The sequence below is a fragment of the Tachypleus tridentatus genome, chromosome 13 (assembly GCF_004210375.1).
Source record: "Tachypleus tridentatus isolate NWPU-2018 chromosome 13, ASM421037v1, whole genome shotgun sequence".
Lineage (NCBI taxonomy): Eukaryota > Metazoa > Arthropoda > Merostomata > Xiphosura > Limulidae > Tachypleus > Tachypleus tridentatus.
In genome coordinates, this window is record NC_134837.1 from 181,473,622 (window position 1) to 181,500,069 (window position 26,448).

General features: G+C 35.1%; 1 pseudogene across 1 annotated transcript in view; it reads right to left on the minus strand.

The window, feature by feature from the left end:
- Positions 1-25,047, minus strand: part of LOC143236393 (uncharacterized) — a 153,558-nt pseudogene extending 128,511 nt beyond the window's left edge. Inside the window, exon 1 of the transcript XR_013019546.1 lies at positions 24,284-25,047. The product of XR_013019546.1 is annotated as an uncharacterized LOC143236393 (transcript). The remainder of the gene's footprint in view (positions 1-24,283) is intronic.
- Positions 25,048-26,448: the final 1,401 nt, after the last annotated feature.

Consider the following 26,448-nt stretch of genomic DNA (forward strand, 5'->3'; position numbering starts at 1 on the left):
TTCTAAATGGAGACGGCAACAAAGATGATGAAAAGTCAGGGCTATACTTTGTACAAAAACAGCAACACAACTAACTGGCATAATTACACGATTCTGTTGTAAGCATTTAACTGCTAGGTTAACCGTTATTCCACTAAAAACGTTCAATATGGCGGAATAAATAAAACCCATCCAGTGCATGACATCATGCGCATAACCTCTGTATGTCCAATTTAATAGCAATGATATTTTTGGGTCAGAAGGTCCTGTTTCGTAGTCCTAGCCTTAATTTTAATGACGAAGGCACTGCTCCAAATTAGCTTGAAGTTTAATTTCGGAGTCTGTTTCTGCCTTCATACAATTTGCTGTGCGAGTTATTACTGAAGAACCCCTTGTTTGACACGTTGTATTTTATTAATACATCATATGAACATTTCTTTTCCGAAAGAACATTCACCACCCCTTCAGCCCACGGCCATGCTCCAGAGAAATATGTTACCAGATTGAAGATTGCGATTTACTTTTACATGCAAGCCAAATCATTTTATCTCATTACTGTAGTTCTAACACAATTCTTACATTCACATTCAACCGGAGCTAATTTACGGACATAGTCTGTAAGTCACCCTCTGTGTCTTCCATAAACAAAAATACACTATATCTTTTGGAGAATTATCACGATTGCCTGTCACCAATTCCTTAACATGTTAAACCACTTACCTCATCAAATATTCACAGTATCGAAAAATGTCCTATGAAAACTTAAATTTAAACCAGAGACACTATTTAAGTAAAATTACGAGACAAACGATTCCAACATCCGATATGTAATTATTCAGAATACAAATAAACAGGCAGATAAACAGTTAGCTGCAAAACTGAAACAATAAATTAGATAGACAACTTGACTATGAAATGAACAAGTATATATGCATATTACCTACATCCTGTGTTTAAATACAAAATGGTCACGAGTAGTTAAAAATAACTTCTAATTCAATATAAAAGCTGATGTCAAATGTACACTTAAGTATTGTGCAATGTTGTCAATAGATGCCGCTGTCCCATGCCAATAATTAAGGCACGTGACTAGTCATCTATTACTATATCTGCGATCACTTCTAAAATATTAGATTGTAACGCTTTGTATCTAATACACAAACGTCTATCCACGATGTTTACTATTTGTTATACATTTAACTTTTATGTACAGTCAGTACACAGTTCAGATAAATGTATCCGAGACATACGATAGGGTAGATTAGTTGAAATTCACAGGATACCACGTGACCTCATGCCATGCGTGACAAAAGATATAAAAATGTTTGTTATTAGGTAGCAACAAAGTACTTTAACAGCACTGCTTCCCCGTTTATGGCAGATTAAGAAACTCTTATTTAACTGGTTTACTTAGCAACCTTTACAGCCGTCATAGGTTGAAAGTACGTCCAACTCCTATGCATTAGAGAGTTTATGTAATTGGACTCCCGTGCGTCATGTCGGTTTCATCTTAACCAGTTTCTTCTACATGGTTGTAAGTTTGCGTCATTGTTTCACGTGTGTTATGCCAGTTTTATCCAAATCTCTACTGTCATATCTGAACTAGAATTCACTGAATCGGGCGCGCGACTTTGTATTTATCCTGCACGTTTTAGCTATGGATTCACATGTTATCTGCCTACACAAAAATACTTTGTTATCTTTGTAACGTATTATTTACTTACATGTACAGAATTCACAGCAAAACATTTTACGGTATCACTCGAAAACTTTCGGAAAATGTTCGGGTTATCGTAGTCCTGTTCGTGATCTATCGTTTTGTCTTGGCTGCTCACTCTACAAAATGATCAATGGCGTCTCTAGGACTTTATACCATGAAAAGGGGTACAGAACATTTGAATTTTTCCAGATACTAGATACGACATCAGCTAATCCAATGTGACGATTTTTTTAAATTAAGATATTAAAGCTTCCAATTTTCTTTCACCTTGATAAAGAAACAGTAAAGTTGAGCTGTACCTTGCAAGATTGTTATTCAAGTTTGAGTTTTAAAAAATTATATGTCCATTTGTTTCAGTCCGACGTAAAACTTGAATTTAACAGAAAAATAACTCTTAGTAACAGTTAAGGTAGAAAATTTATTATGAGTGAAAAATGATCACGTATTTACCGTTTGGTTTTCTTTAACTTTAGTACAAGTCGATTTTTACATGTAAATATATACCTTATCACGTGATTTAATGGCTGTTCAACTAATTTGTTGCCGGCCAGATGCTGCGCTTAGTTCACTACGTACTGTAGTATATTGTATTCGACGTTTGTTCATGGAAGTAAAATAACGTAAAATAATCACTTACCGTGAATTTTTTTAAGAGTTCCTTGTACAATCTGTCTGGGGCCATAATTATCTAACTAACACTGTGTACGACGACAATTAAACCTCACGTGGTGAACGTTATCGTTAGCTTATGAAATTTACCCCAACACGGTCATCAGGGTCAAGTCTAACTTATACTTGCCTGGATATTACTGTCCACCTTGCCCATTAAACCGTGCGTTATTAATCATTAATCACAAGGATAGGCACGCGTGATAAAATAGTTCAGCAAGATACTAAAACAATGTTTCACTCTACCACAGTCGAATTCGAAGTCCGCCAGTTTATGGAAGTTTTACTGAGCGAATTTAAAACAAAACAAGCGCAAAGGATTTATACTAAGTGATTTCACCGGTAAACACAGGCATTCTGTTACTTCGAAGGTTAGAGATAATTAGACTTTGTAAACTGTATTTCCACTAACACCAAATAAGTTACAAATACCTCTCTTCTTCAGGAAGAACCGAACACGGAATAGTTCACTCTTTGGGGTATATGAGAACCGAAACGGTCTTGCTGTGACTGAAAGATATATCTTATATTACATCTGTACTGTTTCACCTGAATGTACACCTATACTGACACGCAGACCTGGTACGCTTCTGTGACTTAATGTCTCGGTGAACTGGAGCGCATATAACTCGTACACACCTGTAGTAAATGGGGCGGGCTAGAGTTTTACATAGTCACATGGACAATTCGAGGAACGCACCCCTACACATAGCGTCGTGACGTGCAACAGGCGTAAAATAACAAGACAATAGTTTCTAAACGTAACCTTTGATACGTACTGCTAAAAGCATAATGTACTTGACCCTAACAATGTTGCATAAAATAATATATACAGAACTCGCCGGAATGTCGTCGATAGTCAATGTATAGTTATTTAAATCAGCTAGGCCTAAATGTTGGCTTGCTCTATGCAGAGATAAAATACTAGAATAATTCTAATGTTCACAGATGACTCAACTGCTTATATTCATGATCACTGACTTCCCCTGATGAATAAACATCCTGTTGTTATAACGTTCATTATGAACTTACCATACCTTAACTACTTGAGTGACATGACCTTTTGCAGGCTTAAAAAGATGTTACGCAAGGAAGATATTGTCATGATTACTTTTGTTTGTTTTGCTTCAGCGCAAAGTTACACAATGGGCTATCTACGCTCTGTCCACCACTGTCTACTTGGTTAATTCAACATTTTGTTTCTCATATTCAAAATGAATTATTTGATCAGAGACACTATTTGTAAACAGGGGGCTGGTGCTTCCCTCAAGAACATTAACAGTTTGTTTTGAATTTCGCGCAAAGCTACACGAGAGCTATCTGCGCTAGCCGTTCCTAATTTATCTGTGTAACACTATAGGGTAGGCAGGTAGTCATCACTACCTGCCACCAACTTTTGGGTTATTTTTAAACGACGAATAGTGGAATTGAGCGTCACATTGTAACGCCCCATGGCTGAAGGGGCGAGTATGTTTGGTTTGACGGGGATTAGAACCCGTGACCCTCAGATTGCGAGTCGAACTCCCTAACCACCTAGCCATACCGAGTGAATAAATGAAGAAAAATGTATCTCAGGACGGCTGGTACGAGTATTAACACTTTTACTAATAAAACAGAGAATAACGTTTCGACCTTCTTAGGTCATCTTCAGATTAACGAAGGTCATCACGAATTAGAAGGAAAGGTCCCGTAAATTACTAGCTTTACCCTTACGCTATATACCGGTTAAAAAAAACAAACTTTTTTCGTGGATATTGTGGAACCATATTCAACATTTATTAATATCGTAAAAAAACGGCACTTACGTCACCTGACATTTTCATCGGTTACGGCTCTATTTAACATCTGTGGGTGGTACCTTAGCACATAAACTTGGCAGCGCAATATCTCTGTCTTTGAATTACTTTGAGCCAATTACAGAGGGCGTGAAACTGAAATAACACATTAAAAAAAGTAATAAATTCGAACGCAAATATTTTCAATAAAGTCAAAATATAAATTTGGTTTATTTGCACGTGAGGAAGTTTGTTAATCCATACATAGTTACAGTAGTTCATCATGTACACTTTTTTTATAGTACTGAGGATCTACTTACTGTGAATAAAATAAATATTTGTAAATAATCGGTACTTGTTAAACGAAATACACAATTAATGTATAACTATTTGGTTTCGATTGGTTTTTGAATTTCGTGCAAAGCTACATGAGGGCTATCTGCGCTAGCCGTCCTTAATTTTGCAGTGTAATACTAGAGGGAAGGCAGCTAGTCATCACCACCCACCGCTAACTCTTGGATTACTCTCTTACCAAAGAATAGTGGGATTGACCGTCACATTATAACGCGCTTACGGCTGAAAAGGCCAGCATGTTTGGTGTGACGTGGATTCGAACCCGCGACCCTCAGAGTACGAGTCGAGTGCCTTAACTACCTGGCCTTTCCGGGCCCAATGTATAACGAAACAAAATAAAATACTGGGAAACAAACAGTTGTTTGTTGTATAAATCCATAGACATTTTGGGAGTAAGACAAAAACTACTTTAAAAAATGAAAAAATGGCCATTAATCTGTTATATAGAAAACACGTTAGCCTTTAGTAGCATTGACCATCAACGAATAAATTCAGCCAGCTTGTGATGGCTTAAGTCAAACTTTCAGAAACAAATGTTACTTTCAAAGTTTTAAGTGTACAGCCATACAATTAAACATTTCTGGTTATTTAAAAGCATAGTTTACAAGTAAATAGCTCAACGGTAAATCTAAGGGTTTATAAAGTTAAAAACAGATGTTCAATACCCATGTTTGGAAGAGCACAGATAGCCGATTGTGTAAAGCTTTGTGATGAGACGGAAGTTTTCTAGAAAACAAAATACAAATAAATCCGGTATTGAAACGAAATTTCCTGGTAAAAGTGTTAAGCTATCTTGTTGCATGTATAACGAGTCTTCTGCATGTATTGTAGTTAATCGCAAACCACAGGAAAAACATACTTCGTAAGTTATCAAAATGTGATCCTTTTGCTTATTTTAAAAGATTGTCAACATTCAACTGCATTTTAACAAACCTGTATTGGACACGATTATTAGAATTTCCAAGACTTTACAAAAACAAAGATTGTAATGAAGAAAACAAAACAGGGGTGATTCAAGCTGTGAACATTTAGTCAGTTCGTTGCTGAACGTTTCTTGAATTTGTGCCTTAGATGCGAATGGAAATTTGACAAATGACTGTAAAGATTTTTTTCAAAAGATAAGCCTATGAACGAAGTATGTAAAACATTATCGAAGAAATAAGTAACTCGTTACAAATAAGTGGACTGAACTTTGTATTACAATATATATATATGCAAGAAGTGGGATTAATGTGCTGTATATAAAATATAATCTAGGTTAAACTTCAAGATGAAAAATTACCAGAGATGATGAAACAGTGAAACGAAAAACAAGCAGAAAGGAACAGACCGTTAAAAGAAGGCCTAGGAGAATGATACAAAATATTAAATAGAGAACAGTAAAAAATTATAAAAAATTAAAAGGAGAAAGAGGCAAGTCAAAGAAGAACATAATTAAATTTCGAGAAATTTAAACTAATACCAAGGGGGAAGAAACAAAATTTTAAAACCATCAAGAAGTAACAGACAGACAAGAGTTGAAATAAGGAGCTCTAAGAGTTAAAGAAAAACGAAGAAAAAAAACTAATTTAAACCAAGCCTAAAGAAGTTATTGGTGATGCGATGAAGGATTACAGGAGCAACATGAATAAAGTAAAAAAAAAGTTCCTGAAGCGAAAAAAGATTGTAGTGACAAAAATGAAATACGAAAGGACATCAAAAAAGTGCATGAACATTTTAAGAACAAAATTAATGAGGTGTAGAAACACAAGGATAATTAACTGGCAAATTCAAGGATCAAGCCAGCCACACCTCTCTCTCTCTGAGTCCACCGAACAGATCCATCCTTAAACACCTTTAAATATGATATATGGCTTAGGAGATCTCATTTGGTTTACACCTTTGACTATTACTACTGTGTAGTCTATGAACACTGGACTGCGTCATCAAAGCTATGTAACCGTGTAAGTTTAAGTGGCCAATTCAACAACAAGCCTAATATAGAAACCACACAGACTATGACAGAAAGGTGTAATGGGAGGTACTTCAGTTTCATTATGACAAATAGAATAGTGAACAACAAACTATTAATCTAACTGCTTTATTTAAACGGGTCTGTAATAACAATCATCCAGCGCAGTTAACAACTATTATGTATGATGACTGGCTTATTGAACAGGTGATCCACCAGTAGAAAGTTTCCAAAGTAAAGTTCAGGAGCAGACTGAGGAGAAAAGAAGAGAATTTGTGGAAGATGTAAAAAAACAAACAAACAAAAAGTTCAGTTATCATACCCGGATGTTTCACATGAAATGATGGGTTCGCTAGCACGTCACCAGTTTATAGAGGAAAAGATAAACAATAGAAGGTAGTTTCCATCCAGGAACTATGAACTTATCAGATCAAATAAAATAGAAATATTAACTCTGATGAAGGTCTAGAAGTCAAACGATTTGTTAGGCAACTGTTAACTGAGAATGAACAAACAAAATGACAAAAGGTATCTCAATTGCAGATTCAAAGAAAGTATTGCCAAGAACCTACATATAAAAGTTCTTTCATTATAGAGTTGTTTCGTCAGGATGGAAGAAGAAGTATATCACAGAACAGAAGGTTTTACAACTCTGAGCTAGAAGGACACATTGCTAGAAACTGCTTCCAAAGAATAACAGGAAAAATGGAACTTCTCTAAGGGTGAAAAATTTGGACGTTGTATCAAAGACTGTTACGAAACAGGCATTGATAACAAACCAGAGGATAATATCTTAAGGAAGAGAATCATCCACCTTCTCCAGTGGAAATATAGAATGTATTATTTGAAGACACCACTCTATATATCAAAGGGTTTATTGATAGCAATCCCTGTAATATGTTCATCGACACTGGTTCTACAGCTAGAAGTGTTTTACCTAATTTGGTATTAAAAGTGGAAAATTACCTCCAAAGATGAAACAAGATGATGGATCTATGTGACCAACAAGTAATCGTAAAGACTGTGGAAAACCTTTTTACATCTGAATCTTTTATGCTTTAAACGGGCATTGTGTGTGTATATATATATATAAATCATATCAGTTGTGTGACCCGATTGGTCCAAGAATAATGAAACATATTTTTTGGGTTGGTTTGTTTTGAATTTCGCGCAAAGCTACACGAGGGCTATCTCCGCTAGCTGTCCCTAATTTTGCCGTGTAACACTAGAGGGAAGGCACTATTCATCACTACACTCCGTCAACTCTTGGAATACTCTTTTAACAACGAATAGTGGGATTGACTTCACATTTTAATACCCCCACGGCTGAAAGGGCGAGCATGTTTGGTGCGATGGGGATTTGAACACGTGACCCTCGGGTTACAAGTCAAGTGCCTTAATCACCTGGCCATGCTGGGCCGTATTTTTAGGGAACTTAAAAAATAAGAAATACTTAAATTAATTTTTAACGTATATCACAGTAGTATTTAATTGGAATTATCTATTTCAAGATATATATTAGTTTGTTATAACTCAAAAACAAAGCGAAACAAATTAAACAATAGGTCTTTTCATTGTTCTTTAACAGCGCATGCGTGACCCTATATGTTTAAAAGGCATGAAAGGAGTTAAAATGAAAAAAAACAGAGTGAGCTGTGACCGAAGTGGTCTCAGATCCAGAGTTACTCAAGTAACCTTCTTCTTAGAAGAAGAAATAACTTATTTTCGTTAAAGAACTGGAAAAAACTTTAAAGTTTCCGAAGAACTATGTCCGTCATGTTGTGACACGACAATCGATCAAGTCTGAAGCATACATTGTACACCTGAAATGAAACGAAGATTCATTAATCTGTGGCTTGTGCACATGTGTTACGATGTAAGGATAATAGTATATCGAATTGAACAGTTGTTTATTAAAACAATAAATTAGTTTGTTTGAACTGTTTGCTGTGTTCACAGTAGAGAATCGAATCTCCAATTGCAATTTCGTAGGTCCGTAAACCTGTCGCTGCTTCACTGGGTAACGAAACAAATCACTGTAACTAATATCATCATAAATATGTTAAAAATCAAAAACTCGTTTGCTGTACTTCTGCTTGTATTCATAATTTTGAGACTACAATATTTAAATGAAACTTAACCTTTAGTCTATTTCATTGAAACAAAACAAAGGATTTAAGTCGTAATATTAATGTCATAAGCTGAGAAATGTATATTTTTTCATCACATACATGATTTTAGTGTTGCTTCACTTGATGAAATGAATGTTTCGGTTCTAGTTGTTTTTTTTACTGAAAAGTTTTAAAGCTGTACAGTTACTATTCATCATTATAATAGTTTACATTGTAATTTCGTTCTAAAGAAAACTAATATGCATTCTAGTATCTCACGAGAAAATATTTGTACCTAAAAACCTTTATATATTTGTTTGGTTTATTTTGAATTTCGCACAAAGCTACTCGAGGGCTATCTGCGCTAGCCATCCCTAATTTAGTAGTGTAAGACTAGAGGGAAGCCAGCTTGGGCTACTCTTTTACCAACGATTAATGGGATTGACAGTCAAATTATAACGCTCCCACGGCTGAAAGGGCAGGCCTGTTTAGTGTGACGGGGATTCAAACCCGCGACCCTCGGATTATGAGTCGAGTGCCTTAACCACCTGGCCATGCCGAGCACTTTTATAGTTGTCATAATAGCTTGTAGATTAAATTGAAACATAATGATTTGATTCTCATGTACTGATTAATTAAACACGCATTAGAAATAACTGGTGGTCCAGCATGGCCAGGTGGTTAAGGCAATTGACTGGTAATCCGAGGATCGCGGGCTCGAATCCCTGTCATACCAAACATGCTCGCCCTTTTCGTCGTTGAGGCGTTATAACGTGCGGTCATTCCTACTATTCGTTGTTAAAAGAGTAGCCCAAGAGTTGGTTCTTATATTTCCAAATTAGGGACGGCTGGCGTAGATAGCCCTCGTGTAGCTTTGTGCGAAATTTTAAACCAAACAAACAAACAATCAGACTTTCAAGATATCACACGTTGTAGCTGTACTGTATGAAATGTTTGATATAAAAACTAGAGGTCTAATCAATGCCTCAATATAACACTTAACCCACATTTACTAGTGTATCAAGTTGAAGAATTTGATATTTTCAAACAAAATGTAATTATTTCTTGAATTCCTCAAGGCTGTATTGGTAAAAGTACACCAAATATTGATAAAAAAGGTAACGCTTGTGCACACATTTGGCAAATTTTATCAATCATTTATCAATAGCTATTACAAACTATATAGCAAGCATTAACGCACACACAAACACACGTACAAGGATTAGTTTATTTACCTTATCTGACAACTCTATAAAAATATATGCTAAGTGGATTGTATCCTCGTATAAAACATGGAGGGTGCAATGTTGAGAGACATAAGTATCCTCAAGGAAAATAAAACATCAGAAGAAATATAAACCATATACTATCAGGTTTGACCCTCGCCCCATCACATGCAGAAACTTTTATATTACTGGAGCCATAGCTTTACAATAAAACCAACAACAACAACAACAATACACTCGTGTCATATTACAATTTCATAACGAATAAGAGTTTTATACAGAATGAGGGAAATAAAACTTGTGGCATGCCGGGCATGGCCACGTGGTTGTAGCGTTCGACTTGTAATCTGTGGGTCGTGGATTTGAATCCCCGTCACACTAAACATGCTTGCCCTTTCAGCCGTGGAAGCGTTACAATGTAGGTCAATTCCACAATCCGTTGATAAAAGAGTAGCCCAAGAGTTGGCGGTGGGTAGTGGTGACTAACTGCCTTTTCTCTGGACTTACACTATTAAATTAGTAATGGCTAGCGAAGATAGCACTCGTGTAGATTTGCGCGAAATTTAAAACAAAAAAAAATTGTGGATTAGAACGTTTCAAATAACATTATAGTTGGAAGTATTTCTTTTTGTAATGTTTAACTACTATTGAGCGAAAACATTAATACTTAAAGTTATCAGAACAAAAATACGTATTTTGTTTATTTCATTTTCCCCAATATCTTTCATATAGGAGTAACCCATAGATGGCGAAGTTTTTATTAGTTGGAAACTGGTGATAGCTACAATTATAGTTAGGTTTGAAATTTGTGGCAACAATTTTGTTATTAGAAAGAGAAACTGTACTGAACCGTCGTCCCATTGAATTCTAAACCAAATAGTAACGTATAATGGAGAAAAGATGTTAAGATAAAAAATACTTGCTTCTAAGATTTTTTAAAGGTTACTCTAAGTCTAAGATATTTTAAGGGCTACACAATGATTTGTACATTCATGACCAGAAAGTAACTCCAGTAGGCTTAACCAGAGCTCTCGAGATTGTTGTTTTGGACTGAACTTTATCGAAAAAAAAAAAGGTGAGTCAGCGATAGAAACAACACGTTGTTTTGGCCATAATTACTCGAAACGATTTTAGTTTAAAATATTTCTTTTTTTATTTGCACTTATACGCATAGATACAATGGACTGGGTATATGCGCTCTATCCCTCATCTATGAAAAAATTATGCCCTCGTGATACCAGAAATATCGGAACTTGGAGGAAAAAAAAACAAAACTATGTTTAATTTGAAATTTTTAATGAAATATAAAGAAGCCCTATTTTCACCTTAACGTTCTTATAAATAATGTAATCACAAAATTCTTTCAAGTTTACTTCTGCGTTAATTTAAATTTCATTAATTTTTTTATCTACAATTCTCATAATACTTCTTTTCGCTATTATCTGGTGTTCCTTTTGGTAGAACTTTTTTTCACATTATTATTTTAAAAATTTTCTATAAATTTGTATACATCCATTTCTACTCTTGTTGTAAAGCACAACATCACGGTTTTCAAAATGTTGTTTTGATGAGCCTCTAGATGACACAGTGATAAGTCTGCCGACTCACAACACTAGAAACCAGGTTTTGGTACCCGTAAAGGGCACGTCACAGATAGCCCGTTGCATAACTTTGTGCTTAACTCCAACTGTTCTGATTAACGGTGTAGAAATGTTCTAGAACATGAAATACATATAAAAAAAATTAATAATCGATTGAAAATTCTGCTACAAAACATTTTTTTCTCGGTCATGTTGAAGTTTTGGGTAATTTAGTTCTTCAAGGTTATAAGAACAACAAAAAGAAACAGCTAAAAACACGAGTCTCTCCATGAAACTTACATGGGCGGTTTTCCAAGGTTTGGCACGTTCTTGATTCTGCTTATATTTTTACTTCTTTCTTCTTAAAAACTTACAGGGAGGTCCCTTTTTTTAGAGGTATGGTTAGGAAATTTAGTCTTAAGAACTGGGTCTACAGTGTAAATACAGAAACAAATGAAAGGCTTACGTTATTCCCATTGTACTTTCTGATTTTCACGACACGGTTTTTCGTTGATTCCTATGTACAAGACCTATGTATGTTTTTATTTCTGGCAAATACTCGTTCTTATGTTTCAGAATTTTCGCGCAAAGTAGCGTACAGTTACCCACGCATACCTGTCTCTAATTTTGTTTGAACTAATAGGCTAGAGAGAGAAGACAATTGGTCAAAAGAACCTCCCGCTAATTCTTAAGCTACTCGTGCAAGATGTGTGACGGAATTAATATTATATATTTATTTTAATACCGACACTTGCTTCAGTTAAACTTGTATTTAGAAATGTACATAACTTATTTTGTTAATTCGGTACTGTTTAATTCTCGCCTATTCACTAAAGTTGTATTAGATTCTCGAGTATAAGAATCAACAGTGTACTGTGTGTATATGTAAATAGCAGTGATCGTCAGTATTGTTGGGCAAGTTAAAATTTCTAAAAACTTACGATTATAAAACTAATCAACGCAATGCGCAGAGAGACAGTTATATACTATTGGTTTGCTCTAATTAGTATACTATAAACCTCGGAAGCCATAACTGTGATTAACGCTTATTAATTGAAAACTTCAGATATATGGCCAGGTACGTTTATAGATTTCGAACATTAATAACCATTTAACTTCAGCAGATTAACATCGGACATTAGTATTTTTATGAAGATATTATATAACTTCAGCGGTGAAAAACTCACGTTTGATTAGCGAAGAGCTAGCTATCTCTCTGTTAGGGATTTTGTTTTGAATTTCGCGCAAAGCTACACGAGGGCTATCTGTGCTAGCCGTCACTAATTAAGTAGTGTAAAATTAGAGGGAAGGAAGCTAGTCATTACCATTTACCGCCAAATCTGGGGCTGCTCTTTTAACAATGAATAGTAGGATTGATTGCACATTATAACGGTTAAAGGGCGAACATGTTTGATGTGACGAGAATCAGACACAATACTCAATACTCTTTGTACATTTGTAAAACTTTTGTATATAAATTATGTGTAATAACCGTTGTTATAAAGTCTGTTGTTTGTTTATTAAAATGTATATACTTTATTAAGAAAGAAAATTACGAATCAATCTTTTTGGCAAATTAAAAAAGATACATATCGACATTTAATTAACTTATAAATCTAAATTAGAACTTAACACAGTTTCAGGCTATTTGAAATTGTAATACGTAACAGATGGTGCAGTGCGATTCGACTGTCACGCGTTTTTGTGGCAACGGTTCACGAACCATACACTCTCAGATTCATAGTTCAATCGTTCTAATCATAAGGGTGCGTGCGGCCATTTTGTGAAAAATAAAAGAAGCTAATAATAAAAATAGTAGGAATTATTAATTTTAACTAATATTTGCACAGTATTATCGGTATGAAAACGTCTGTTCATTATAAACTCTCACAAACTTGAATAAGTTAGCAGCTCAAGTTATGTATCGACGAATAAGTGACTACAACAAAAGCTTTTGCGAAACGTTGTACATTTCTAATAAAGTTTATTTTATTACATATTCAAGCCGTCTCCAAACTTTACGCTTATGAAGTAGTTGTTTTATTACTGCATAGGTGAGGCAATAATCATACCTATGGTTAATTTCAAGTTCTCTTTTGAAGCTGTTGTAAATTGTCTCAATAGATGGCACGATGGGCTGTTCTGTAGGAAGTTCATGAACAATGTATTTATAATTTTTAGAAATTGCTGTTAGGTTATCCCAAATGATGTATGGTGCTGAGTATTTCATATTTCATATACGAAATTTTTCCCGAACAAAGAGACAGAGCTAACACGAATTAAACACTTATTATGAAATCTAAATAATTAAGAAGAAAAGAAAGACTTACTTTTGTATAAGATTTAACTAAACTCATGAGCAAGAATTGGTTGCACATTGGGCCCGGCATGGCCAAGCGCGTAAGGCGTGCGACTCGTAATCCGAGGGTCGCGAGTTCGCGCCTGCGTCGCGCTAAACATGCTCGCCCTCCCAGCCGTGGGGGTGTATAATGTGACGGTCAATCCCACTATTCGTAGGTAAAAGAGTAGCCCAAGAGTTGGCGGTGGGTGGTGATGACTAGCTGCCTTCCCTCTAGTCTTACACTGCTAAATTAGGGACGGCTAGCACAGATAGCCCTCGAGTTGCTTTGTGCGAAATTCCAAACAAACAAACAAACATGGTTGCACATTAAATACCTGAAACGTTTGAAATAATATGTTATATTATATTAGCATAAACAAAGCTTATCGGACTTTTTTATAATTCCACCACCTTTGTGGCTGTATATTGGGCCTTGTTAATGAAATGTCATCATACACCATTTTTTGTATCTATATATTGGGTACTGTTGATGAAATTTCATCGTAAACTTGTAGATCCAACTTATTTATCTAAAGGATCTACTGAAACAAAGTATCATTTCAATAGCTTTACAGTTGTGTTAATTTCTAAATTGTTGAAGTGAAACTCTGTTGAATAATTTTCTCCAGATATAACCTGGATCTTGTTTGTTCTAAGTATATTGACTGTTTTCGAGAAAGCTAGTAGAAACGTTTTTCAAGAATTTCTCTACTAATGCAACTTGAACGAAGAAATTTAACCGTTTTTGACTCGTAATATTTAGAGTTACGCTATTACATAATAATCCATGATCATAGAAATTATCCTTGTTTTTTCACAAATAGGCTAAATTAGGCTTAAACCGTAATATCGGCCTTTCTTCTATGTCCAGTTTCGGTCATTACAGACTGAAATAAACATTTAGTGGCATTGAAAATATGAAGCGGAAACACTATGATGTGTAGGGTCACGACCTTCGAGGGGAACTTTTCGTACTTTTACTGATTTGCCAAATACAAATGTCATCTTAAATCGAGCCAGTAAGAATGCTAACAGTTAAAGCTATAAGTTTTTAGGTTTCACATGCTGTTTTCCGACTTTAGTACACTTATAACCTTATAATTTTCATTTTTTATTGTCTTATTGTTATTCACGAAAGCGGGGGGATATGTTTGAAGTGATCCCCTCCTCCGGTTCTACTGTCCATGACATTTAAAACGTTCGCAGGTTGCCATCCTAGAAGCACACTTTGTACAGCTGTAAAACAAACATATTCAATTTAAAAATAGTTACAACTTAAATGGTTTTAAGTTTCTGTCAGTCGTCGCATATAATCCAGACCTCAAGAACTATTCAGCTATTAAGTATCTTCTAGTTGAATGATTGGTTGTTCGGATGTTTGAACAAACTTACACAAAGGTTGTCTCTAATAGTTGTACCCAGTTTGAACTAATGAGACCAGAAGGAAGGTAGATATTTAATAGAAGACATCGCAAAACCTTTGGTTATTCTAATCGAATAGTTGGATTTGACCGCCACTCTTTTAACACACTCATGATCCGAAAACGTGGAATGGGATTTTGAGGCAAATTGACGCGAACCATGAATTCATACTGAAGAAAAAGAAAATGGATTGTTGTTGCATGATGGCCAGAAGCTACATTAATTGGAATTTGGTGAATATTGATATATAAATCAGTATTCTAAGCAACTTCTCACTTTTCATAATCAAGTAACACTCCATGAAAGTACTTGTAATATATTATAGAACGGATTGGTGCTGAAAGTATGAAATATAATTACGTGAATCCTAGATATTAAATTTCTGAGTGTTCGATTTCAAAAACCTTTAACACGAAAAAAGAAAAGAAAATAGTTACACTTTAATTTATCCTGCTTGGTGTGGTTTGGTTCGAATTTCACGTAAAGCTACATGAGGGTTATCTGTCCAAGCCGTACCTAATTTAGCAATAGTAAACTAAAGGGAAAACAGTCAACACCACCCATCGTCAACTCTCGGGTTACTCTTTTAACAAATAATAGTGGGATTGACTCTTACGTTATAATGCATCTTTGATTGAAAGGATGAAATTTGAATCCGCAATTCGCAAATTGCGAGCAGAACACCCTAACTATTAGGCTATGCCAGTCATCAGGCCTCTTCAGCATACTTAGTGAAACAAATCATTGAAATAGTTGATCGACTGGTAAAAACAATTCAAGTTAGATTTTTTTAGCGCCAGGCTACATAACTGACATCTGTGCTCTATTCACCATGATTAACCGAACCCTGAATTTTAACGTTGTAAGTCTTTAAACTTAGAACTCACCAGAGTGGAGCGAAAGTAAACAAATGAGTAAGGCGAAGAATAATCCATTCTATTAGTGTCCGAGGTCACGATGACTGAAGAGAACGAGAGATTTAATTTTGATTTGGACACGGGCGAATCCTTTTGATTTTGAACATGACTCAACTTCCTCACGGGTGGAAAAATGGATTTTTCTTCTGAGTAATGTGAAGAAACGGTTTAGGGACTTAGATTGCAGATATTATCAGAATACCCACAATGTTGTAACATTGTTGTTACCTCACGTATTTTTGTTCTTGGAAACAGATTTGTAAAACACGGACTTGAAATTATAGTTTGTTTTTTTCATTTGGGAGTGCATTTCGAACAAGTTCATAAACATCCTCTACTTTATTGATGGGAAAACAGTAGTCAACTCATCGTTTCGAAATATTAAGAGAATGTATCTGTTTAGAAAGCCGCATTACTTGCGTGATTTAAACATTGTTTACCTTGTTTTAATGTACATACTCTGTATATATAATATTTAAATACATTTTTTACACGAGTCTTTCTGTTGTATGTACTTATTCTATGCTATTCTCAAATACACGTAATTTATATCTCAGTACTAATTTTCAGTGTTTTTATCCTAATTGTTTTTGTTCCGGAAAGACTGCAGTAGAAAAAAAGCAATAGAGCGCCTGCGCAGTAGGAACATTCTAGAATATTTATAACGCTCAACAAAAGGGGAAAATATACAAATATATTGAATTTAAATGAATGAACTCCACACGAACGATCAAATTATTTCCTGTCACGTGCGATGGGAATGCAATAATGTAACCCATTGTCTATATACGATGGCTTAGATACTGTTGTTGTTTTTTTTACACACCCACAGTCTGGAAGAGACACACCGACACCAATACTTGGGCGCCACTTTTATTACCAACTGTATATAAAATATTACAGATTTTTTAAAACAATTTTTGCTTACAAACCCACCAGGGTTCAAATTTCTTCGGTCTTTCAGTTTATTCTGCAATTTACGATCTAGAAACGTAGTTTCAAGTTTTAATATCTTTTATAAATCAAACATGAAAGACTGTTAAGTAAAGAGTTTCATTTGACTGTGGATGAGGAAATTGGGTGGTAACATAATTTGTCTGCACACCCACCTAGCAGATCCTATAAAACTGATGCTTGTACTTTTTATATAGTCACAGTTTCCTCGATGGTACAGCGGTAAGTCTACGGATTTATAACGCTAAAATCAGTAGTTCGATTCCCCTTGGTGGACTCAGCAGATAGCCTCAATGTGGATTTGCTATAAAAACACGTATAGTCACAGTGTCTTTCTCTCTCCTTTTTCAATTACCTAATTTAAACTATAGTATGTTTCGTGTTACAATGGCACAAAGTTAAAGATTTGCATCTCAGAACGGCTGGTATGGGTAGTAACACTTTTATTGATAAGCAGAGAACAACGTTTCGACCTTCCTAGGTCATCTTCAGGTTAATAAAGATACATTTTATTTTAATAGTTAAAGATTCTTTTCTTTACGAAACAGACGGTAAAGAAAAATGATCCACGGAAGTGTAATTTATCGTCTTGGTCATACTTTTGTGGTATTAACAATGAACATTTTAAGAGAACATAAAACACAATATATTTGTAGGTTATATTGTCCAGTTTTGTAATATGCATTATAATAAATTCGACTTCCTTGTTTCGAAATAAATGATAATAATGACCTGGGACTTATTTCTGGTCGGCCCGGCATGGCTAGGTCAGTTAAGGCGTTCGACTCGTAATACGAGGGTCGCGGATTCGAATCCCCGTCGCACCAAACATGCTCGCCCTTTCAGCCGTGGGGGCGTTATAGTGTGACGGTTAATCCCACTATACGTTGCTAAAAGAGTAGCTCAAGAATTGGCGGTGGGTGGTGATGACTAGATGCCTTCCCTCTAGTGTTACACTGCAAAATTAGGGACGTCTAGCGAAGATAGCTTTTGTGTAGCTTCACGAGAAATTCAAAAAACCAAAACAAACAAACATTTCTGGTCATGGTTCATAAAACTAGAATAATGTCTGGTGGCCCTTCCAATGAATGAGATCCAGCTATCAGTAGATGATGGCTTTTTAAATAAAGATACTTTCCGTAGGAGATTCTTATGTAAGTAACAATGTCTGGTGGCCTCCTTAACGAAAGTGATACTCTCAGTAGCAGGTTCATGTGTGTCTTATTACATAAACAGCAATACAGAGTGTTGGGTTTCTATGTCATTAAGTTGTGAGCTGGTGTTTCATTGTGAAGTACTTAACTATAGAACTTATTGTATTAATTTCACAAAATTGCACAAGTGCAACATTGTAAAAATATATAACCGATGCGCCTGGAGGTATGATTTTATGTTATCCGCAGCAAAATGTTTCAGGCTGTCTAATTTTTCAGATATTTTAAATTCACGTTTTGTTAACGTTTCACTTTTCATTAAACTGTTTTCTACTGGCGGAGTTAGTATACGGATTTATAACGCTAAAATCAGGGGTGAGAAAACCCCACTAACACAGTCATTAAACTGATCTTCACTATTGGTCATGACGCACGCTATTCGAAACGCACGTGAAACTTTAGAAAAGGAAGAGAAGTCAACGAACAAAGTATTTTTTTCAGTCAGATAAGACACGACATCTGGAATATTACAAGCGGAAATGGGATTTTGTATTAAAATAATATGGACAATATGTAAAAATTAAAAAAGACAAAAAGAAATCGTACTCATGTATCCGAAAACCGGAAACGATTTTTGTAGTGACTTTTTAATTTAACTACTGTGTTAATTGTAAGGAAACAAGCTTATATTATTACACGGACAAAAAATTTGGAAAGGCATATGACAAATATCTCGAGACAAATTTTTTTACTCTACGTATACCAACAATCAAAATATCGTTTTGATTAAAATTAAAAAAAACCCATCGAAAAACATTTGCAATTATTGAATCATGAAAATCCCACCTTTTTTCTAGTTTGTCTAGCGTGGCATGGTGATTACAGTAATTAACTCGCAATCTCTGGGTCGCAGGTTCGAATCCCATTATCGAAAAATGTTGGTCCATTAACCCATGAGAGTGGCTTTATAATATGCCTATTAATCCCATTATTCGTTGGTAAGAGAGGAGCTCGAGAGTTGACAGTGGGTGTTGTTGTTTAGCTGCTTTCCCTCTAGTCTTTCACTTAAACAATTGTTAATGCTAGCAGAGAAAGTGACAATCAATCCCACTATTTGTTGGTAAAAAAAGTAGCCCAAGAGTTGACAGTGAGTGGTGATGACTAGCTGCCTTCCCTCTAGTCTTATATTGATAACTTAGGGACGGATAGAGTAGATATCCCTCGTGTAGCTTTACACGAAATTCAAAACAAACAACAAACCTTTAACCTTAACAATGTACAAGAAAAGTCGAATGGTGATTTAATGATGAAATATTCAGATGAACTAAAACAAAATCTATGGCTCCTAGATTTAGGCTTTTTTATTTTTACTAAAGTATCTTCAAGTTATACAAACTAGAGTAATACGTATACCCTTGTGCTTTAAATCCTTTCCTTATGATTTTATTATAATAGTCAAGAGAAACACAATTATTAGAGTTTCCTGGTAATACATTAATGACCTTATAGAAGTTTGATGGTCGTGGATTGGCCCTATAATAGAGATGTTATCCGAATTTCAGAGTTGGAACTCCGGGTTCGGATATGTTCCATACTACTAGATATTTTTCCGCACTTTTAGTTACAGACGAGTGCGTTACAATAGTGACAGCCGATTCCTTAGTAGTAAGATGTTGGTGATTGGCTATCTTGTGTCCATCCAGTAGTTCAAGCCAACAGGGATTCGAACCTGCGACCCTCAAATTACGAGTTGAACGCTTTAACCCACCTGGCTATGCCGGGCCAACACACTAGGTAGTTGTGGTTAGGACAGAGTAAAACCTTCTTTCTATACCAGTTCTTATTTTACAATGTGTTCACATCTGTTACGATAAAACATTATTTAACCTAGATAACAATATCTTAATATCAAACAGAGTCTGTAAAATTATTTTAAAGAAGTACCTCGTTAAAACGTCTTGTTCTTATAGTATCATTATTATCATTCAGTTTTACACACCTTTATGTAAAGTGAAAATCATTATTTCTGTGATGATTTACAGTGAGGTGTTAAGGGATTTATTGTGATACCTGGGCTCGGTGTTTTTACTGTCAAGTGTATAGTAGAAGGCGCAGCAGAAGGTAGGTGTGAGCAGCAATTCCACATAGAAGGAGCGCGAGAGAGAATGGGCAGACAGAGAAGCTAGTGGCGAAGAGAGATATTATCAGTCGAACATCAAAATCTGCTCAGGATGGAGGTATTTAAGGCAGAAGTCACAATTGAGGAGGTTTAGAAAGATGTAACACTGGAAATACCTTACATCAGTTAAACTCAAGGTTCATTATTGAGTAGGAGTTAACAAGTAGAGCTGGCCATTTTCAGAAAAAATAGTTCAAATAGGTTTCGTGGCTCCACTATAGCTCTTGTCGGAAACAGATATTATGCTTTTATCACACAAAAATTTTCATAGACAAAACTGAAGACCCAATAGACGTTCAGTTCTGTAGTGCTTTGGCATCATAACAACATGGCACAAAATATTGATTGTCTGTTGAAGATAGCAACCATAGTGTAGTTTTTGGCATGATAAGGGTTGACTTTCAAAGGTCATGAGGAAAAGGAAAATAATCTAAGCCAACTACTGAAGTTGATATCACAGAATGATACCAAACTTTATATGTAGTTTACTAATTAGGATTATACCTGCCCTAAAATTCAAAATGGGGCCCTGAGTTTAATGGGCCACCTCATTGTGAGAGATATTGCAAAGCAAATAATTTCTCTGCAACTGCAGCAATATTCAGTGATAACTGATGGAATACTAGATACACCTGGCACTGAACAGAAATCAGTCTGCCTCTGCTATGTGAACGTGGTTTTAATGCCAGATGAAGAATATGTAGTTTTTACGAAATGTCTTCAACAACAAAAGAAAGAACATCCAAAGCTTCTAATGATGTCTTTCCGCACTTCATTTCAACCCTTTCTGGTTTTCGCGGGCAAACATACGATGCCACTTCAAATATTTCGGGTCAATACTCTTGTGCACGAGCCTTTTTATGATAAGGTACTAGCTTTCTTTGTCCGTTGAGGCCTTTGTTGTATAAATCTCATTACTCACAACCTCTCCTGTGATCTGGAATTCTTTGGGATGCTTGTTTGAACAATCATGGAAAAATCAAGGTAATGTTTGGGGCAATTGTAAAGTCTGAGAATGGATCATATACCACTTTGGTCATAAGCCAGACACGCGGTCAGTGCTCAACCAGTATGAACCAGAGTTGTTTAATTTGGAAGAGATGGCTTCATCTAGTACATCTGATTCAGCAACTAAAGCAAATGGACTCCAGGGAATATTGTAGAAAGAAAAAAGAATCCTAGGATTAATACTAACCATTAGGTCATTTACAAATTGGAGTACCTATGCAAAATAAAGCACAAATTATTGTAAGAATGCTTGCTGCAGTGGAGTGTGTCAAAACTCTCATATGATAAACAACAGGATTAATCAACTCCTTGAATAATCAGCGAATCAAATATCACATATGAGAAAAAGCATATGATCATTACTGGTGCGGCTGTTGCACAAGCACCAATATCTCCTTAGGGGTATTACAGAGCTAAGTACTATAATCTACTAGGTCACAAAATTAATATTTATATAAGGGTAGGAAACGAGGAATCAGTACATAGAATTATCACCTGTTTGCAACATTCCAGATATATACCATAAAACAGAGATACAGATAATATATTCAAATTCTTTTACGTAATGCTTGGTTTTATTTAAAGATTACACAATTTTTTCCTACTTTTACCCCTTAAAACATTTCAATTACATAATATTTCCAACTGAAGTTTGTATCGGTCATAATATCTGCAATTTGATTTATTTTGTTTAATTCGCGTTATGAACAACTGATTATCGTATTAATTATTAATTATCTTAATTCCTGACTTACGACAGAACGGTAATCAGTTCCCTAGTCTCAGTTTGACAGATATGGTTGTAATGAACAACTGATTATCCTATTAATTATTAATTATGTTAACCCCTGACTTACAACAGAAGTGTAGTCAGTTCCCTAGTTTCAATTTGAGATATGGTTGTAATGAACAATTGTTTATCCTGTTGATTGTCTTAATCCTGACTTACGACATAACGGTAGTCAGTTCCCTATTAAAGTAAAATCAGTTTTGGCTCGCCATGGCCAGGTAGTTCGGAAACTTGGTTTTAAACCTCTAGGTCTTAGCTTCGAATTCCCATCCAACCTGGTAAGTCAGGGTTTAAGATAAGTAATAATTATGGGATAATCAATTGTTCATTTCAACTATATTTTTGAAACTGCGACTAGGGAACTGAGTACCGTTCTGTCGTAAGTCAGGGGTTAATATAATTAAGAATTTGCAGGATAATCAGCTGTTCATTACAACTATATCTGTCAAACTGAGATTAGGGAAGTGATTATCGTTCTGTCGTAAGCCAGGGGTTAAGATAATTAATAATTTATAGGATAATTAATTGTTCATTACAACTATATCTATGAAACTGAGACCAGGGAACTGACTACCGTTCTTTTGTAAGTCAGGGGTTAAGGTAATTAATAATTAATAATATAATCAGTTGTTCATTACAACAAAATCTCTCAAACTGAGACTAAGGAACTGACTACAGTTCTATCGTAACTCAGGGGTTAAAATAATTAATAATTTATAGGATAATTAATTTTTCATTACAAATATATCTGTCAAACTGAGATTAGGGAACTGACTACTGTTCTGTCGTGAGCCAGGGATTATAACATGCGTTCGCTAACTATGGCTTAATTGTATCTTTCTCGACATATCAGTATAAACTTTCGAACTAGTAAGTGAAGTTTCTCAACATCTTAATAGTTATTGTGTGGCAGCACATTATAGGAAGTGTATAAACAGCTCCCATGTTATACTTCCTTAAGAAATGAAAACCATATTTACAATAAAAAGCACAAAATATTAGTTGAGAAGTATCAGTGATCGGTAAGGTAATTTCGAATCATAACCAAAAGCTGTAATTTAAACTTTAATATTTCATTCGTTAGACATCCTGGTAGAAAAACGTATGAACATTCGTTTAAAACTCTACATATGTATGCAAAGTGGGATTTAGAATTAGCACAACTTATCGTATGTGAAGGTAGTATATGTATAGTACCTGCTGCTTTATTTGTAGGTTTTCAATATGAACGAATGACATTAACAACATCTGAAACGTGTGGGATATTTTTACCGCAAGTTGAAAAAAAATCCACATTTATAATAGTTTTTCTGGTGGAAAGCGGTAGCTTTACGAACTTACAACGCCAAAATCTGGGGTTCGATTCTCTGCAGTGGACGCAGCAGATGGCCTAGTGTGGATTTACTCAAACAAACAAACAAGAACAAGCATTTATAACACGAAGCTGAAACATAGACGAATTTGTGTGTGTGTGTGATTACCCACAAAGCTTTGTAGGATGAGTTCATCTAAAAATCTGCCTTACCGAAAAAAACAACAACTATAAGCTTCCTATGGCAAGAAAGCATCACTTGAGGTCATTATAAGTTCACCAAACGCTGTCAGCAACGATTAAAAACACGTCAACTGATGAAGCCCATAAATAAACCAATGTGTTCTCAGCATCTGGGAAAAAATAACAAGCTTCTTGTTATAAATAGCGTTCAGTTCAAAGCTAGAGCATGACTTGTTTATTATCAGGACTTTCACTTTACACAAGTCCAAAGTTTAAAAACAAATAGTAGTAATAAAGAAATACTATGTGCTTACGTATCTCATGAGCTTGGTTATGTTCCTTAACAGGTACATGCGGACATAAAGTCACTGATAAAAGTATACTTGCCTCTATAAATTTAAAATAAAATGGTTAAAAGCAGTTTAGTTATTTTACACCAAAATATTAGTTATTTTATAAATAATTTGCTTCTTAAAAATAATAGCTGTGACATATACAATAAAATTCCTTTACATATTTTGTTACACCAGCGTCTATCTGATCGCTGTTTGCCTTTGTTTGACACTAGTTTCACGTGGCAAGATGTGTTATTTTGAAATAAATACCCAACACCATTTGTAAAAATAACCATCCTACTTAGGTACCCAATCTTACTTACCTTATATAGATGGGCATAAGAACACTGAATACAAGGAATCAGAACAGGAAGAATCCTGTGGTTCCAAGCACTACCTTTTCCACGTGTGTTGGGAGGTACCATTGTATTGTTGTTGGCGTCCAACAAAGATATGATGTGATCTTTTTTTTTCTCACGGAGAATTTAGAAAAGTGAATAGATACGAATGTGATTCAGTCAATTTACAAAAGTCTCTATTCATGATGCAATCAACTTCAATTACGGAAAATGACTGATAAGACAGACTAATATTTAGTCAATTTATGCTAAGATTGAATTCAGTTTTCTTTCAAAATTCGACACATAATTCCTGGTTATCCATCTTTGCTATTCAACGACAGAAATCGTATGCCAATATTTAGTGCATGGATATTATTAGGATTAGCAACTGATGATGCTTTGCACAGAAGAGTTAAACGGCATGTTTGTGATAAGACTTCTTCATCGAATCGCATTAGATTCAGAATAAAATAGTTCGGTATCAAAATCTAAAAATATCGAATGATCACGTGGGAAACACACGGTACGTCGACAAAGTCCCATTTTGGTAGTACCATTAAAACTGAACTTTGTCCATTGTCCATTCACATTATACTTATGGTTTTCACATAGGACACGTTGCTTCGGCTTAAAGTCGTATTCTTCAAGTTTCTAGCCGGTGTCTATTGATTCGAATCTGTAGAGCACCGGAGTTACAGACAGTGAACTAACCGGCTGTACTGGCTGGTGTTTGATGTGTCTCTCCAAGATAGAAGCATGAACGCTATATTCTCAGTGTGTAACTCAACACCTCCAGGAATTTGGATGGCTAACTTCCAATTCATTTGAAAGGGGAAACCGGAAAGTATGTAACTAGAATACCCACACGCATATTTGTAATATTTATGTACGCGTGTGCTTTGAATATCCCCCTTCCATATGGTTCTGCGTTTGGTTGGATTTCTACTGAATAAATTTACACGTGCATGGCATTCAAGGTGGGCAGGTTTCCATCTGGCAGAAGCTTTTGACAACCAAGTTAAACTGGTGTGGATCTTAACGCTTAGGTTAGTTAAATCATAGTTTAAATGTTTCCATTTGTGGAAACACAGTTTTGTTTATGTGTTAATTTAAGCATCTTATCGTAACGGTAAAGAACAAAACGAAATGAATTAAGCTAACAATAATATAATACAACTTTGTGCGACTATAGCACTGATTAAACACACTGAACGGCTTATCTATTTTTCTACGCCTTTTTTGTATTTATACACAAAAATATATATTTTGAATATATCAATCAATATAATTCCTTCGTAAAAACGTTTTTCGTTAATAATTGTATTTACATATTCGATTAAATGCCATGTAATGCAACAAGAAGACGACACGTTTACCACAAGGCTTTATTTAGAGGAATTTTGTTGTTGTAAAGCGGAAAGCTATAGGAAAAGTTATTTGTGCTCTGTCAGCTACGGGTATCGAGACCAGATTTTTGGTGTTATAAGCTCTCAGTCTTACTGCTGGTCCACCAGAAATTTATAAAAGTATAATAAAACGAAATTATTATCACTGGATGAACTGAAATTGAGGTTTCGAGCTGTATCAGCTCTCATCATCCAATCACAGGTCAGCTATAGCTTATTCAAATCAATGGAGTCTTGGATGGTTTTTTGTTTTACAATATTGTTATAACAGTTTCTATTGTTTTAAATTATTTAGTGACACAAATTACAAAGTCAAATCCTCTTGATCATTAATAAATCATTTTATTTCTTCGACTACAGATGCTACAAGTACAATTTGTACAAGTTCTACGTACCTAAAGATATTCAGAGATGAATAACTTTTCTACTTGAGATTCTGGTCGTCTCCTAATTTTTGCGAACGTATGGTGCTGCTAATAACTAGTACTTTGTTTAAAACACGAACTGAAAATTTACAGCATCTACTCAACAGGGAGAGCTTGTTCCATGAATTTTATGTTATTTTGCAAATTAGGCTGCTACAGAAGTATAGTTATTTGATTTCTAAATCGAAGGCACAGTTAACTTTGTAACAAGAGTTCGTTTTAATGGACCTGTAATATTAAAATGGCTATGACATAACATTTGGTATACAGCTGCGCTACTAACACGACATGTGAGTTACACATAACTATGGCTGTC